Consider the following 18,892-nt stretch of genomic DNA (forward strand, 5'->3'; position numbering starts at 1 on the left):
ATCTTTCAATTTTGTCACAACTTCCTTCAAGAAAAAAAACCTGATGTGAAAAGTGGCTTTTCCAATTTTGGAAAGCGCTAAAAATAAATCTGTGTTTTTATTACCTGGTCATATTGTCTGGCCTTTCTTTCTAGTCATGGATTATTGCAAGGCTACATATAAGGTACATTTCCCTTCTACTATATTTTAGAAGAAGGAGAAATGAAAAACATCTTCAAGCTTTCTTGGCATTCGCTCAGGGTTTTTTTCCCAAGAAGCAACCAGGTGCAGGCAATCCCGACCAGCTGCTCTTTGTGCTAGACACACAAGAGAATCGAGAAGCCGATCTCAACATTTTTCAAGTAATCAAGCACAACAAGATATGTGTGCCTCCTTGAAAAGATGACACCACAATGATTTTTTTTAACAACAACACAAAACCCCCAGAACGTATCATATCAGCAGAAGGAAATGAGAAAGGAAATGTATATGTGTGCCAAGTGAATCTCAATCTCTCTCTCTCTCTCTCTCTCTCTCTCTCTCCCTCCCTCTCTCCCTTTCCCCCACCCCACATGAATGTATTGCAGGAGAAAGGTGTTTTGAACCAGAGATTTGAAAACCTTGACTGCTCTGGCATCAGTCTGAATTGATTACTCATCAGGTTTCTGTCCAAATCCTTTTCCAAGGTCTTATTACACAGAGAGGAGAATGTGTCTTGCCAATGAAGAGGACATTCAGAGGATAATCGTAACTGCAGAAAACAATTACTGCCAACCTGCCTTCCATTGAGGACCTGTATACTTCACGAGTCAAAAAGAGGGCTGTGAAAATATTTAGACACCTCACATCCTGGACACAAACTGCTTCAACTCCTGCCTTCAAAACCATGCTACACAGCACTGCACATCAGAACAACTAGACACAAGAACAGTTTTTTTCCAAATCTGCCATCACTCTGCTAAACAAATACTGTCAAACTATTCACTAAGTCTGCATTACTATTACTATTACTATTAGTCTGCTCATCGTTCCTATCGCCCATCTCCTCTCACTTATGACTGTATGACTGTAACTTGCAGCTTGTATCCTTATGATTTATATTGATATTGATTGCTTATTTGAACCCTAAATGTATCTTTTCTTTTATGTATACTGAGAGCATATGCACTAAAGACAAATTCCTTTTGTGTACAATCACACTTGGCCAATAAAGAATTCTATTCTGTTCTGTTCTGTATTCTATTCTATTAAGGTGCTGTGATGCTTGAATATTTCTAGCTAAACTAAGAAGACAAAAGCAAAAAGCAATGCATGATGTTTGCCATCTCCCTGTTTCCCGTAAAACTGTCCTCATGGTGGTTTAATCTCCCATTGGCCTGTCGGAGCACCTTAGCTAGATAACAACTTAAGTTCCACTATAGCTGTTTTTCCTCCTTTCTACTGAAACCAAGCAATACTGAAGCAGTAACCTTTCCACTGCTCTGAGTGTTTGTTACAATCCAATGTTTCCCCTATTACAGACCTGTCAAATTCCTCTTCCTTCTCTGCAGATTGCATGTCCCTCGGGTTTTCCAAGACATTCAGCTTTTGACAAAATAATAAATAGGACCAACACTGATGTAAAAGCAAAAACAGTTCTGTAATATGATGCCAGCTTAAAAATGGAGAGGTTTCCTCGGTCCCAAAGCAATACTCTTCCTATTTGGATGATCACTCAGACTGATGCAGAAGTACAGCAGATATTTGAATATTGTTTTAATATATTTGTCAAGGCTGAGGTCTATTAAGTCATCATCCATCAAGGATGGCATAAATGAGAGAATCCAACTTGTCAGCTACCAAGAGCAAGAAAACAGATGTTTGCAGGTATTTTCTGCTTTACAAGAGAAATTTGGCAGAAGGGTGGACACAATCTTGTGATCTTTCTTACCTGCAGGCTGTGGCCTTTATCATGAACCTTTTGAATTTAATCCCCTTACAGAAATCCCAGGAGATAATTTCTTTGAGGCCCCATAGTTCTTGAGAGGTATCCCTGAAAGAAATTTCCTTTTCCTTTCCGTAATTAGAATTATAGGAGGACTATTCCTGATCATGTGGATGCTCTTTCTCCCACTTGTTTATTTCCTTGATTATATGCTGTCTCCCAGCATGGTTTATTGTTCCAAATAACATAGAAGTTACTAAAGCCAAGGCTCATATTCAGGGGTAAAATTAAATCTACTCTACTCACCATTAGCCCTTACATGCTGTGTAGTCACAGAACATCAAGGTAAACACCTCAGCGAGGTTGATGGTGATAATACAATCTGTTTGGAACCCATATCGCATCTCAGATATTAACACCCTTGAAAATGTTCAAAGATACTTCACAAGAAGAGCCCTTCACTCTTCCACTCGAAACAGAATACCCTACGAAACTAGACTTACAATCCTGGGTCTTGAAAGCTTAGAACTACGACGCCTTAAACACGATCTAAGTATTGCCCACAAGATCATATGCTGCAATGTCCTGCCTGTCAAAGACTACTTAGCTTCAACCACAACAACACAAGAGCACACAACACATTCAAGCTTAATATTAACTGCTCCAAACTTGACTGTAAAAAATATGACTTTAGCAATCAGGTTATCGAAGCGTGGAACTCATTACCGGACTCTGTAGTATCATCCCCTAACCCCCGACATTTTACCCTTAGACTATCTACGGTTGACCTCTCCAGATTCCTAAGAGGTCAGTAAGGGGTGTACATAAGCACACTAGAGTGCCTTCCGTCCCCTGTCCTATAGTCTCTCCTATATCTCTACTTTCTTCTCTATCCTCTATAACCTTAATTGTGTATTATTGTGTATTGGACAAAATAAATAAATAAAATAAATAAATAATAAATATGTTGTGCTACTTTTCAAGCCTTCATTGCACTGGAGATTCAGAATGCTTCACTGGATCTGAAAGCTAGTAATATAAGGCAACCTGAAGCCAGCCATCTGTGGCCCTTTTCTAGCACTCTGTCCTTCTGTTCTCTAAGGAGAACGGGGAGTACGTGAAGAACTGCGATGAATTCCCACCCATTCAACTCTGCCTCCCATTGCATTGCCACTTCTAGAGAAACAGCATGGCGCATTAAAAAACAACAACAACAATACGTTGGAATTTTTTATTTTTCTGAGTTGAAAGGTACATAACAATGTGTCGATCTACAGTAGATGCTGAGTTTTCACATTGTGTATTGGACAAAATAAATAAATAAAATAAAATAAATAATAAATATGTTGTGCTACTTTTTTGTTATTGTTCTTCTCCTGCATCAGTTCTGAGCCATGATAAAAGGAGGGCTACAAATAGGATATTCATATCCTGTACATGTGCGCACTCTGTTGCTTTCATTATGGGAAGTATTTTTGGTACCTTTGCTGCCACGCTCTTTTTGTCAACATCATTCACTATTCCTGTCTCCAGATTTGGGTTCTTAAAGAAAGTCAGGAATCAAGTTTTCCCTTCATTGAGGCTACTGGCATGATTCACTTCCCAGAGTACATTTCCCAAGTACGCAAATACAGATCGTGCTTTTTGTTCTCGGGCCAATGTAGTTGTGTCACCTGAACCCGTATCTGCAAAAGGATGAACAATATATGTAGAATGAAGTTATCATCAACTGGTGCTACCGATCCCCCCTCCTCATGTAAATATATTAACGGTCTTTTTTCTGTCTCTCTTCCAGATGGTGCAATTCCCCCCCAAAATGTTTTTAAATTATGCCTCCCAGAGATGCTGAGAAGTGCTGCTAATAACAGGCATATTTCAAGTGAATGCTGACCCCTTTTTCTTCCCCATCAAGCTAATGCATCCAAAGTGCTGCCAGTATTTTGTATAAATTACCTTGCTCAGTAAGAACTTAAACTGGAGCCTCTAGTTAATTAGAGGCATTTAAGTACCATCTCTTTCCAACAGCTTATTTAGGTTTTGAATTGACTGCAAAAAAATACATAGTTGAATTACAGAGAGACAGATAGACAAACAGAATACCAATCTTAGTCCAAATTAAAATGTGTCATTTTTTAACAGCAAACTAAATTAATGGCACTTCTATGCAGAATGGTTCTGACTGCTTCTACGCTCTGACTTTCCCCAAACAAGATTGAATCAGACCTTCAACCTTCTCCATTTCAGTCAGCTTCAAAGCCCTGAGAGCAAGCAAGAAATATTATGAAACAATAAGTTTTCTTCAATAACATCAATAGAAGAGGAAGGAAAAACAGACGGGTAAAAGCAATCCTGTTGCGAATGAACCATTATACAATATTTATTAGAACCCTATATTAGCTATGATGCTTAAAAGGGGGCATGGCAATGATTTTACTAGTTCTGCTTCATTAAATTAAAGGTTACACACTGGCGAATGGAATGGAATGGAATGGAATGGAATAGAACAGAATTCTTTATTGGATAAGTGTTATTGGACACACAAGGAATTTGTCTTTGGTGCATATGCTCTCAGTATATATAAAATAAAAGATATATAATAGAGAGCCCCCTATCAAATCCTGCACCTGTTAACAGTGGTATGCCACAAGGCAGCATTTTAGGACCAACACTCTTTATTCTTTACATAAATGACCTTTGCATTCATATTACAGTAGAGTCTTGGTTATCTGTCCTTTGATAATCTGACATTCTGGATTATCCGACGTTGTGGCTGCTTGGGGGCATAGTTGTAGGCATTTCTGCCCCCCCCCCCCAGACACGACAGCCATGATGGGGAAGCAAGCTGGGAGGAGGGAAGCGAGCGAGTGAGAGAGCCAGGGATGGAAGCAGGCGAGTGAGCGAGAGAGAGCTGGGGACCCGGAGCAGGCGAGATAGAGAGAGAGAGAGAGAGACAGGGACAGAAGTGCGTGAGCAAGAGAGAGACAGGGATGGAAGCAGGCGAGTGAGAGAGAGAGATGGGGACCCAAAGCAGGTGAGAGAGAGAGCTGGGGATGGAAGCGAGCAAGTGGGAGAGACAACCAAGGAGGGAAGTGAGCTAGAGAGAAAGAGACAGCCGAAGAGGGAAGCAAGCTAGAGAGAGAGAGACACGAGAAGGGAAGCGAGAGAGAGAGAGAATTGAGGAGGGAAGCAAGTTAGAGAGAGAGAGAGAGAGAGAGAGAGACGGGGAAGAAGCAGGCGGGCGGGCCATATACAGTAGAGTCTGGATTATCCAATATTTTTGGCTAACCAACTATTAGCCCACCCGTTTATGTCAGATAACTGAGACTCTACTGTATAAGCAACTGTGTTCTCCTTGCTGATGATGTAGCACTACCGCCAAAGCTGCTACCCTTCAAAAACACCTTGACTATGTGTCAGAATGGTCAAACAATGGGCAACTTCAAATCTCAATCAACAAATGTTCTGTCTTACACATTGGCAAAAAAAATCTGAACACAAAATACAAGCTGGGCACAATTCTACCAGGGCAAAGCAATAGACACAATTTTCAACCTCATCGACGACCCTCACTCTGTCAAGGACCTTTGAGTACTTATCTCTTATGATCTAAATGCCAGATCCCACTGTAACAACATTGCCAAAAAAGCATGTTCTTTTGCCCTCAATTATTCCAAGCATTAGGCTCTTCTCCAGTGAGTCATTCCTTTTCATGAGGTGGCCAAAGTATTTGAGTTTCATCTTCAGGATCCATCCTTCTAATGAGCAGTCACAGTTGATCTCCAGAAAACAGATGCTAGTAAAAACTACAATTCTTACTAAGCACGAAGAACTAAATATGACAAACCAAGCATTCTATCATGTTATGGTCGGAGAATGCTTTCAATAGGGGCAGAGGAGGCAGTTTTAACAGGGCTCTATCCTGTATTGATATAAAATAGAGTATAAAATATAGACTGTCCACAGGACGCAAAATATAGCTGCTTCAAAGGCATGTTAAGAACATTAACATCAGGGTATTATTTCAAACATATACTCCCCTTGGCTTTATCCCTCCCACTGAGCTTGTTTTGCAATTGTCAATAACTGGAACATATCCAGAGGCATCGGTGTCAAACACATACAGTCCATTTTACAAATAAACTAACTTTTGGGGAAAGGGGTAAAATGGTCAGCCTTTTCAAGACAAGTGACTAGTTTCTGTGATTGTCACATAAGCAATTCATCACAACTGAAAAGGAAGGAATTGGAACATTTGTATGCCACCCCAAGTCTTTGGAGAAGACAGTCATACAAATCTAATAAATAATAATAATAATAATTAAGCTATGCCAAATATCCCTAATAGATTTTTGCTCCTGTTCTTTTGACTGCTATTGTTTTAGTGCTGCTGTTAAGAGCAGAAAGGCATCAAAAGGCCAAGTATTGATTTGGCAGCCATAAAAATGCATTGGTCACTAGGACCAGCAGGAACAACACAGAGTTGATTGCCGGGCATGGCAGAAGAGAGGAGAGGAGGGGCGGGTAGAGGAGCAGAGGGGAGGGGGAGAGGAGAGGAGAGGAGTCATAATGGGATTAATAATAAGAATGGAGAATAGAAAAATTAGATCAGTCATTAGAACATTTAATAGTTAGTAAAAAAAAAGCATCAACTTTTACTCTAGTATAGATTCCATTATATGGTACTATCTGGAAGACCTCCAGGTATCTAATTGACCCAATCAGAATTTAGAAAACTGAGGGTTATTTCTCTGAGCCATATATCTGCCAACAATTTGATAGATAGATGCAGAGACAGAGAAGTAATGGTCAATTAATCCTTAACCATTCTTTGATCATTAGCAGCTGCTCTTATTCTAGTGACCCAATAAAAGTAAAAAGGCTACACTTCTTAGTATTCTGTGCTTTCTATACAGCAGAGATGCTGAGCTGAAGTTTGCGCATTTTGTTTTTAGGGAAACTGTTGCGAGCCTACCAATAATATACTAAAATTTACCCAAGCCAGATATGAACCAGCCAGGGCTACATTTCTCTACAAATATTTTGAGCAGGCGTGACGTCTAAAAAATGACCAAGGTGGAAAAAAGAAATAAACAAAACTCTCCCATAATTTAGTATGAGGAAACACAAAAGGAAGTGCTTTTTTATTTTTATTTTATTTTATTTATTCAATTTTTATTTATTATTTATTTATTTATTTATTTATTTATTTATTACTTAGATTTGTATGCCGCCCCTCTCCGAAGACTCGGGGCGGCTCACAACATGTAAAAACAAATCATAAGCAATCAGACAAATTTAAAATATTTAAATATTTAAAAAACCCATATACTAACAGTCATACACACAGACATACCATGCATAAATTAAACGTGCCCAGGGGGAGATGTTTCAGTTCCCCCATGCCGCCCTTCTCCTTTGACTCAGGGCGGCTTACAACATGTTAGCAATAGCACTTTTTAACAGAGCCAGCATATTGCCCCCACAATCCGGGTACTTCATAATAGTGGAAATAAGGACTTTATAAGGATGGAAAATATGTTAAATTTGAAAAAACGATATTGCTGCAGAGAGTTTTAAAGCAACATTCCTTCAAAATTGTATTTTTTAGGTGATTGCAGTATTGTTGTTTTAGGACAGAAAATGATGGGATTCATAGCAAATATAACACATATGCTTAGGAAAGGGTATGCTTAAGGAACTGTGATTTTGTCTTACTGAATATGATAGAACTGACTCGTAGAAGGAATGAACTCAATGACTATTCCCATAAAATAAATCCAACACTAAGTGAAGTTAGATAATTATTTTAGCTGAGAAAAGATCATTAAATAATTGTTAAGAAAGACAAAGTGGTGACAAGATGCAGAGCCACAGGACTGAACAGCAAAGCAAATAATTTCTCTCCACCCCTATCTTTCCCTCTCTCAAATATGCGCTTGATTTCACCAATGCTGGCCTAAATTAATGAATCGTTTTAACCTGAAGGGATAGATGATAGTCTCTGATCTCCGGCCACCTTCCTCTTCACTAGAAGTTTTGCAAAGGTGAGTAAAGAGATTGCATTGGCAGGTGTGGTATAGTCACAACTCTTTCCAAAGTTCTCAAGAAACAATGAGATAATTTGGAATTCTGTTTTTCTCTAAAGCTTTATTTCAAAACACCTCTTTCCAGCAGAAAAAAACAAAATTCCAAATTATCTCACTTGAAATCATGAGTGTGACTAGATCAAATGTTCACCCTTAATTTATAACATAGTAGTGTTTCATTCTGTACCATGTATACAATTATAGACTTCAAGCTTAGAAATTTATGCATAGACAGCAGGATAGCTACAGACAAGAACCATGCAAATCTTTGCTAATGTCAATTCTCTGCCAGCAATTTTAATTCATTCAGCACATCTAAAGGTCTGTGCTTGCCTGAATTATTTGATATCGCTTAAATATTGGATGCCCTTGTCTTGACAGATATTTGGCAGGGCCTATTGATCTCCATTCTAGTCCTGTTGTAAAACATTTTTTTCTGTGTTCAAAGACACCTTTTATGTATAATGGAAAATCAGCAAAATTTTGACCATTCCTTTTCTGACCTAATATGTTGAATGTCAAGCATATCTGGTACATCGCACTAAGCCAAAATCAAGCATCCTACAAGATGGCTTAGTGTTACATATAAGAAAGCCAGTAGGATACCAATCTTTTATCACTGAGAAAGTATCAAAGTCCATTGTTAAGAATTCATTAAGATATTCATCCCTATCTGGCAAACAATTCTGATTGTTGTATTTTCACTAATTTTTGTGGAACCCTTGATGATTGGATACATGATTATCTGCTTCAGGTCCTCGGAGAGGGGCAGTATGAAAGTCTAATAAGTTGTTGTTGTTGTTGTTGTTGTTGTTGTTGTTATTATTATTATTATTATTATTATTATGTCAATACAACACAGCAAACGAGATCACTATGCTGGATTTCATATTTCATCACAAGTCAGGCACTTCCCAAGCACCTAGGACTGCATGATTTGGGGTGAATTATGTTTGCCAATCCCAGTAAAGCAGCCTTTTGCAATTGACAGATGGAGATTTTGTCAATTCCAATGGTTTTCAAATGTCCGCTGAGATCCTTTGGCACTTGCCAAGCATGCCAAGTACCACTGGGACCACTTTCACGGGCTTATGCCAGAGTCGTTGCAGCTCGATTTTTAGATCTTCGTATTTCACTAATTTCTCTAGCTGCTTCTCCTCAATTCTGTTATCTCCTGGGATTGCGATGTCAATGATCCATTATTATTATTATTATTATTATTATTATTATTATTATTATTATCTTCATCATCATCATCATAATTTACCCACTCGTGAATAAGGATGGTCTACCAAAAAGGTATTTTTCAGACATAGTAATCTATGTGGTAGGACTGTACATCGACTTAAAATGAAAACAAAATATTATATTGAGGTTTTCTAGAGGAATTTCTATGTTAAAAATAAGCTGGCCTATATTGGAAAGTCCAAGGCTTAGTTCATTGGCTTTGCAGTGATGACCTTATTCAAATTCAATTTATTGTTTGATTGCTCTCCAATTCTTGTTTGTTCTTACTGTCATTGATTTGAGTGAGAGTTTCCTTGTCATCCACCCACTATTGTGGCTTTCTGGATGTTTAAATGAGGATTTAATATTTGTAGATTTATATGTCTCTGCAGATACCTCTCAACACAAATGGTTTATTTGCACTTAGAAGCAGACCAGATGGAACAGGGTTTCCACCTGAACCTTCACTGCAACAAACTTCTGCAAAGATCATATGAAGATGTGTCCTTTAGCTACAGTCCTTTCAAAATAACATTTTGGATTCATTTATATATTATATCTTAAATTTTAGTACAGTTTCTTACTTTTTCTTACTTCTTTTTAGTAAATATAATAATAAAATTTTATTTACAGTCAAAGGCCACCAATATAATATTAATAATAATTAAAAGGAAAAAGAACAGGAAACAGGACTTTTGGCTGAGCAACCAAGATTGACCCATTGTAACTATACAAGAGATGTACGTATCTCGCTATGAAGGCACACATTTGCGATGAATCCCCACTGCTGCTGCGCAGAATCTGGCCACCTGTGCCGTAATCCTGGCCTGCTCATCCCCAAGCAACCACTGGAGATAGGCAACGTCAGAGCGGCCAGGATATCCCTCAATAAGTGGTAGAATATGCTTTCTGCTAATGTCAGTGTAAAAGGAGCATCTCAGGAGCATGTGTCCCTCAGTATCCACCTCTCCTGAGCCACAAGGGCAAAATCTTTCAGTGGCTGGAGTTCCCTTGTACTTGCCATACAAAACGGTGGATGGAAACGCATGGCACCATACAAGAGCAAATGCCTTTCGATGGCTTGCTGACTCTAGCTGTCCCAGGTATCTTGCAGGAGCCACAACATATCTAGTGGCAATCTTAAGAAGCAGGAAAAGCAAAGCAGGACCTCCATCAGACCTTCTCAGCAGCTGCTTCTGCCAGAGTTCTTGGTTTGGGTTTACTGTAAGATACAACTCCACCTGTTGTGAAATATATATAGATGTGATCACAAAAGTGGACACAGGAGGAACTGAAAAAAAGAAAAGAAAATGGGTAATGTAAGAAGAAATATTTTAAAAAATCAGTTACAGAGTCTGAGTGGAAAGACTATTCAGGGAGGGGAAAAGATTACGCAGACATGAATTTGATAGTCACATTTAGTTAGAGCTACTGGTAGTAGTAGAATCATTCAGATAAGGTTTTGTAATTGAAACAAAAAAATGATGATTTAGCTCTAATTTCTGGCACTAAGTTAGAATAAGTTAGCCTTCCTTTGTGCTAGGAATTTTCTTCTGTATTTTCCTCTGTTAGCAAATGCAGACTTTATCCTACTTAGTGTCGGCATAAATTCCTCATAAGATTCCCACTGCTGTCAATCAGAGTTCCCTTGAGCCTTGAAAACGGATGTGTTAATCAGCAACACATAAAAGTTGTAACAGTCTTGAACTCATTTCAGCTCACAGGAGGTTCCTTAAATCACTCAAGCCAGAAGGCTGACTCCCCATACCTCCAAACTGACCTTTGGGAAATTCAAGATCAGCAGCGTAATATGTGGGATCAAAATAAAATACAGCAGTGGCAGAGAAAGTATTTCATCACGAAGTTGCTTTCTTTCTGATATGAAATTCATGAATAAGATTTGCAACCCAACCCCATCTTACAAGTTCTATTTTGCTAGGGATTTCATTTCAAGCAGAAAAAGAGCATCCAGCTCTTCTATATGCATGCAAAAGCTGATAAACAAGGATCAGTCAGCCTATATATTCCTTCTTGGCACTGTTTGCGGCAGGCGTGCAATGCAGAGATAGAACAGAATTGAAAGTTAACACACTTCTTGCTTGAGAAAAAAGATCTGCTACAATACAATGTGGTTGTGCCAGTTGTGACAGAAATGGGGAAACTTTCCCTAAATATAATAATAATAATAATAACAGTTGGAAGGGACCCTGAAGATCTTCTAGTCCAACCCCCTACATGGGCAGGATACCCCACACTACTTCAGACAAATGGTTATCCAACATCATCTTAAAAACTTCCAGTGTTGGAGCCATCACAACTTCTGGAGGCAAGCCATTCCACTGATCAATTGTTCTAACTGTCAGGAATTTTCTCCTTAGTTCTAGGTACTAAATAAAGGCAGGATCTCTGGAGCAAAAATCTAATATTACAATCTGTCACTCAGCTCAGGCATTTTAGTACTAATAATAAAAATATTCAGAAACTTCCATGGAAGAGTTTGAAAACAGCTCTGAGAATTTAATTTAATTTAATTTAATTTAATTTAATTTAATTTAATTTAATTTAATTTAATTTAATTTAATTTAATTTAATTTAATTTAATTTAATTTAATTTAATTTAATTTAATTTAATTTAATTTAATTTAATTTAATTTAATTTAATTTAATTTAATTTAATTTAATTTAATTTAATTTAATTTAATTTAATTTAATTTAATTTAATTTAATTTAATTTAATTTTTTAATTTATTATTAGATTTGTATGCTGCCCCTCTCCATGGACTCGGAGCAGCTAGAAAGTAAACCAATGATGACAGCAGAAAGGAATGCTGGTGAATAGACCAGCTATTCAATAATTCCTCTCCATGCAAGGAGGGGACTTAAGATTGCCCACAAGTGCTCCAGATCAGGGGTCTCCCACCCCCCAGGCCACTAGTGGGCCACAGTCTGTTCAGAAATGGGCTGCATGAATGGTATACATGCACAGCTCCACTTGCATGACCAATGTGCGCATGCCTGCCACTCAAACTGAACCAACCCCTCTCCTACCCTCCTCTGGGCTGCCAAGTTGGAAATATTGGGGATCCCTGATCAAGACAGTTGCTTTTCATAAGGAAAGTATTTTAACATATTGAAGGATATTTTTGTCCAATGGGCCCATAGATTAATTTTAAGAGTGTCCATTTCTATAGATTCTGTTTGAAAGATAGTATGAAAAGGGAATACATTTTACTTGAGATTGATCTGAAAGTGGATTTAAAAATTACAGATTATAAAAATAATATGGGGGGCAATGCTACAAAAAAATCCTCACCCCAGATATCTCAATAATTAAAAAGGAATATACAAAACAACTAAATGTAACCTGGATAAGATTCCTATCTAGGGGTTACAAAAGACATTTGTTAAAGCTTTGACAAATATAGAGGATTAAAAAAAAAAAGTTTTTGGACATTATTTGAAGGTATTAAACATTAAGATTGTTAAGAATAAAATGAAGGACTATAACATTGGTTTAATTGATCGAGGTTAAAATAGAAAAGCATTGGACCCTAGAGAATTGGACTTCTATAACTCCCAGTAATGGTTGAGATGTTTTATTTTTCAAAAATGAAACATGCAAACACAAGTGCAAGTTCTTTTTAAGTCTATTGGTTTATACCCTATTTATACTATACAATATTCTCTATATTATATTCTGCTATATTCTATCCTATTACTTGTACATGTATGCTATATTTTAATACTATTAAAGATTATACTGTAGTATTACTATTGCTATTTTCTTCTTTGTTGATGGGCACTGACATTTCCCAACACCAAGCTTGGCTTTTTATGCCAGACCCTTTATTCTTTGCCAAGAAAATGCCTTCTTTTATTTGGCTGCTGCAGCTGCTAAAGTTCCAAAACACACACCCTCTAGCCATTTCAAGGTGATAGCTTCTATAAGCAATTCCACCATGCTGATGCTGGGACAAGGCTCAAATGCTCTCTCTCTCTCTCTCTCTCTCTCTCTGTTGTATCCTGTAATGGCTACCTTGTATCTCTGTAAATAGTTTGTTCCTTTGTTGAAGCGCTGTCTGAGCTAAATCAGGAAGTCGCTCCTGATTGGCTGAGACGCGGCTGCTCTTGCTTTGGCGGGAACCGCAAATGTATAAAAGAAGTGGTTTCTCCCAGGTAGAGCAGACGGTACTCGCTGAAAGTCACTTACCTTTCCTGACCTGAATAAAGGTACCGTTCTCACCTAACCCTGTCTCTGGGTCTACTTCACTGGCGACGACGGACGAAAGAAACCACGCGTGCAACATGAACAACCTCCAAATCGGCCGGGCTCCTGAGTTCTTCGATTCCGAGAAGACTTCCTGGGACGACTACTTAGCCAACTTCGAGATCTTCCTCGAGGCAGCAGGAATACGGGACGCCGACGCCGATCGGAGACGGGCCATCTTCCTAAACTACTGCGGTCCAGAAATCCGCGCCCTCGCCCAGACTCTCACCGAACCTCTGCCAGCAAGATCCGTCGCTTGGGACGTCCTACAAGCCAAGCTCGCGAGCCATTTCAAGCCAACAAAACCAGCCATGGTTTTCCGGCACCAGTTCTCCAGAATGGCTCAGCGCGAAGCGGAATCAATCAACCAATTTGCAACGCGACTTCGAACGGTGCTTGCGAAATGCAAGTTTGACAACCCGGAAGCTCGCCTCACCGATGCCTTAGTCTTCGGCATGAGAAACACCTCGGTCAGGAACAAACTCCTCACCGAAGACGAACCGACCCTACAAACAGTGATTAAGCTAGCACAAACCGCAGAGGTCGCCGACACTGCTGCTAAAGAGCTGAAGGAACACAAAAGGCGAGAAGTCATCGCCAAGATAGACTCCACGTTTTCCCGCGCCGAGGACCCAGACGACCTCAGCCCACCAGCTCGCAATGAGGACAGCTGTTTCCTGCTGCAAGACCAGCCGAGACAACACAGATTTCCTCACCCCGCCGCCCCCCGCGCCGGCTGCCGAGGAAACCATCAGCGCCAACGTTGCCCCTTCCGGGACGCCATATGCCGCCGCTGCAACCGACGCGGCCACATCGCCGAAGCTTGCAGAGCATCTGCACCGGAGGAAACCTTCTCCACTCCGCGCCATCAACGACCCCAGAATCAAACACCTCAATCTCGGGAAAACCGACCTTTCTGTTTTTCGGGCCGAAAGAACTACTCAACCGCTAACCGCGACTACTCAAGAGGTAACACTCAATTTTCCGTGAATAACACGGCAACAAAAAATGGGGGCAAGATTGTAGTTTCACTACTGCTAAACAACAAGCCATGTTCTATGGAGCTTGACACGGGGTCTAAATACACCATTATGCCGTGGGAAAAACTTAAATTGTACATGCCTAGCCTATCTAAATCTGAGCTTTTGCAAACCTCATTGGTAATTAGAGATTTTCAAGGGGGGATAATCTCTGTTCTGGGCAAAGTGAATGTACCTATCGTGTTTAAGAATGTTAAATGTACCCTGCCTATGATTGTTGTTACAGGGGCTCAGCACTCTCTCCTGGGTTTGGCTTGGATGGAACCTTTGGGAATTGAAATTTCTGGTATTTGTATTGTTAACTCTGATAGCATGCCTGACTTCTTACAGGAGTTCCCTGAAGTGTTTAGCCCCACCTTGGGATCATATAAAGGGCCCCCTATCTCGTTTTCTATTGACCCCAAGGTCCCGCCTGTCCGGCTCAAACCTCGCAGGGTACCCCTCCCGCTCCTCCCCAAACTTGACCTGCAGCTGGATAAGCTCATAAGCCAAGGCATTTTAGTTCCTGTGGAGCAGGGGCCATGGGAAACACCCATAGTCACGCCGCTAAAACCAGATGGCTCTTTAAGGGTTTGCGCTGACTATAAATCTACGCTAAATAAAGCCCTCCAACATCACCCTTACCCCATTCCGGTGGTACAACAACTCCTGCACTCCCTGGGGGAAGGGAAAAGGTTTGCAAAGATCGATCTCGCGCAAGCTTATCAACAGTTACCTGTCGATGAACCGACAGCAAACGCGCAAACAATTATGACCCACAGCGGTGCCTTTAAATGTACCAGATTACAGTTTGGAGTAAGCATAGCCCCAGGGATATTCCAAAGCATAATGGAACGTTTGTTATCTGGGATAAAGGGGGCCATTCCCTATTTTGATGACATCTTAATTGCAGGGGAAAACCAAGAACAGCTCAACAAAAGAATAAGGGAAGTACTTCAGAGACTTCAGGACAAAGGGTTAAGAATTAAGCCTGATAAATGCGTCTGGGGAACCAACAGTGTAGAATTCCTAGGTTATAAAATCGATAAGGAAGGTATCCACCCCACGACTGAGAAACTGAGAGCCATTAGAGAAGCCCCAGAGCCACAAAATAAGACTGAATTGCAAGCTTTTTTAGGCCTTCTTAATTTTTACTCTGTTTTTTTTAAAACAGAAGGCAACAGCAGCAGAGCCTCTACACCGCTTACTCCAGAAAGAAACCCCTTGGACATGGGGGAGAACTGAACACGAAGCCTTTGTACAAATAAAACAATTATTAACTTCTAAAAGTGTGGTAGTCCAGTATAGTACTTCGCTACCTATCAGGCTTACGTGCGACGCTTCCCCTTACGGCGTGGGAGGAGTCTTGGCTCACGTTTTGCCTAACAAAACAGAGGCCCCAATTGCTTTCTTTTCTTTTCCAGAACGATGACCAATACTTTAGTGGCAGGGGTGAAGAAGTTTCATAATTACCTTTTTGGGAGAAGTTTTGAATTGGTTACCGACCACAAGCCCTTATTAGGTCTTTTAGCCCCCAACAAGCCTACTCCTCCATTTATGTCCCCAAGATTAATCAGATGGGCCCTTTTCCTCTCAGGATACCAGTACGAGCTCATCCATAAAGGAGGTAAAACCATAAACCACGCAGATGGCCTCAGTAGGTGCCCCATGGCAAAGTTAGTGGAGGACCCTGCCCCATCTGCTGATGTCTTAATGATAGAGCTCGAGGACAACCCACTAATTACTGCAAGGGAGGTGGCTGCACACACGCAGCAAGATCCAATCCTAAAACAGGTGGTAAATTGTGTACTTAAGGGATGGCAAAATGACTCTGTGAAACCTGAATTGTGTGACTTCAAAACCAAAGACTCGCCCCGAGTCTTCGGAGAGGGGCGGCATACAAATCCAAATAATAATAAAAGACTAGAATTGTCATATGTAAAAGGTTGTCTGTTGTGGGGGGATAGAGTGATCATTCCTAAAAGCCTAAGGGTAAAGGTACTCAAAATGTTACATGTGGGCCATCCTGGGATTGTCAGGATGAAGGGCCTAGCTAGAGGGCACTTATGGTGGCCAGGTTTGGATGCTGATATTGAAAACTGGGTAGCCAAATGTGACCCATGCCAAGAATCACGGCCTAACCCCCCCCCAAAACAACTCCAGCAGAGTGGGAGCAACCTGCGGGGCCTTGGTCCAGGGTCCATATTGATTTTGCAGGGCCAGTGGGGTCACAATACTTCTTAATAGTAGTTGATGCATTTTCCAAATGGGTGGAAATCATAGCAATGAACAACATAACCACAAGTGCCACCATCAAGGTGCTGCGCAGGCTGTTTGCTACCCATGGTTGCCCTGATATCCTAGTGTCTGACAATGGGCCACAATTAACGGCCAGACAGTTTGAATTGTTCTTAGATAATCTAGGAGTCAGACATGCACTCATCTCGCCTTACTCGCCCTGGGCTAATGGTTTGGCAGAACGCTATGTTCACGTGGCTAAAGAAGCATTGTGCAGGTCAGGCCCTGGAGATGTGCAACAGAATTTGGACCAGTTCTTGTTAACCCAGCACATTACCCCAAACTCTCACATGCACGTAAGCCCTGCTGAATTACTAATGGGAAGGAAATTAAGGTCCCCACTGGATAGGTTACACCCAAGGTTTTGTACAAATAACCCCATGTATGTAAACCCCGAAAGACAAATGTATTTGGGACAAAATGTGTTTGTAAAATTTTTTGATTGGGGGTGTAAACTGAATGAAGGGAATTATTGTTAAACAAACTGCTCCTAAAACATATATTGTAAAACTGGAGGATGGTCGAATGTGGAAGCGGCACATTGACCACATTCGGAAACGCATGGAAAACTCCCTGGAGCAAACCGCTGATACAGACTCTCCCATTTCAACAGACTTTAACACGCAACCTGATTTAATAGACATTCAAATGGACTTATCGGGTCAGGGAGAATCCTCCAGCGACGCCGAACCATCTTCCTCCTCCGAAGTCAGCGTTGTGCCTGCCAGGCCGAATCAACAGGCCGGAGCCTAAACCAGGCCCCAGCCACGCCGGGGGAGCAACAGCGAACCGACCTCCACCATCGGTAGTGAGGACGCAACTGAACTGCGCAGGTCGGAGCAAGCCTCGCGGAGACCCAGCAGATTGGAGGACTTCGTCACATGGCTTTCGTGATGGATGTATCCAAACTAAGGAGGGAGGGGTGTTGTATCCTATAATGGCTACCTTGTATCTCTGTAAATAGTTTGTTCCTTTGTTGAAGCGCTGTCTGAGCTAAATCAGGAAGTCGCTCCTGATTGGCTCAGACGCGGCTGCTCTTGCTTTGGCGGGAACCGCAAATGTATAAAAGAAGCGGTTTCTCCCAGGTAGAGCAGACGGTACTCGCTGAAAGTCACTTACCTTTCCTGACCTGAATAAAGGTACCGTTCTCACCTAACCCTGTCTTTGGGTCTACTTCACTCTCTCTCTCTCTCTCTCTCTCTGTGTGTGTGTGTGTAAGGCGACACAGGTGCCTGCAATTTTCTCAGCAGTCTGCTCTTCCATCAGCTGAAATAATAAGCTTTTAAAGGTTTTGTTTATAGATAAGAGATGGAATATGGGAAGAGGATATCATTTTATATTTTAAGAAACTGTGATAAATTAATAAATAGTTTATACTCACAATTCAATTAAGGGGAAAGCCATTTCTTTATATATTTCTTGACTTTTTCCTTACTATATTCTTATTTTTCCTTTCTTTTCTATTTCTTTTTGTTTTCTGCACCAGAGGTGGGTTCCTACCAGTTCTAACCGGTCCTTTAGAACCATTGGTAAACCAGTGGTAATGTATATGAGCCGGTTCTATCAGTGCTATTCCGTGGGTGCCACCATATTGTTGCAATTGTGTAATGCATGCACAGCCACGCAGCTTGGGAGGAAGCGAATTGGCAGTGAGGTCAGTGAGGCCCACACCTGTTCAGCACCTTCTATTTTTTTCTTATTTTATTGTTGTAAATTTTAATAAAATTATTATTTAAAAAAATCCCCCACAAAATATATTGAATTCAATCCAAAACAATTTTGAAAAAAACCACTCAAAAGATGTACAAGGTTTTTTTTAAAACAAAATTAAGTTCCGTACATGTAGGAAATTTACATCTTGTTATGTTTATATCTTTACTTTTGAGCAGCTTCCAGCCAATTAATCCCCAGTGATTAGCGGCTGGCACTAAATAAATATAAAGCAGGGTAGTAGATAGCAAAGTCCCTTGGAGGGAGCTTATAACAGGCAGGAGACAATCTAAATGTTACAGTATTTACTCCATAAATTACTCCATAGTAGACTGTTGGTTGGTTAAGCCACCTGACACTTCTCTGTAGAAGGGGAAGCTGT

The sequence above is a fragment of the Erythrolamprus reginae genome, chromosome 2, assembly GCF_031021105.1.
Source record: "Erythrolamprus reginae isolate rEryReg1 chromosome 2, rEryReg1.hap1, whole genome shotgun sequence".
Taxonomy (NCBI): Eukaryota; Metazoa; Chordata; class Lepidosauria; order Squamata; family Dipsadidae; genus Erythrolamprus; species Erythrolamprus reginae.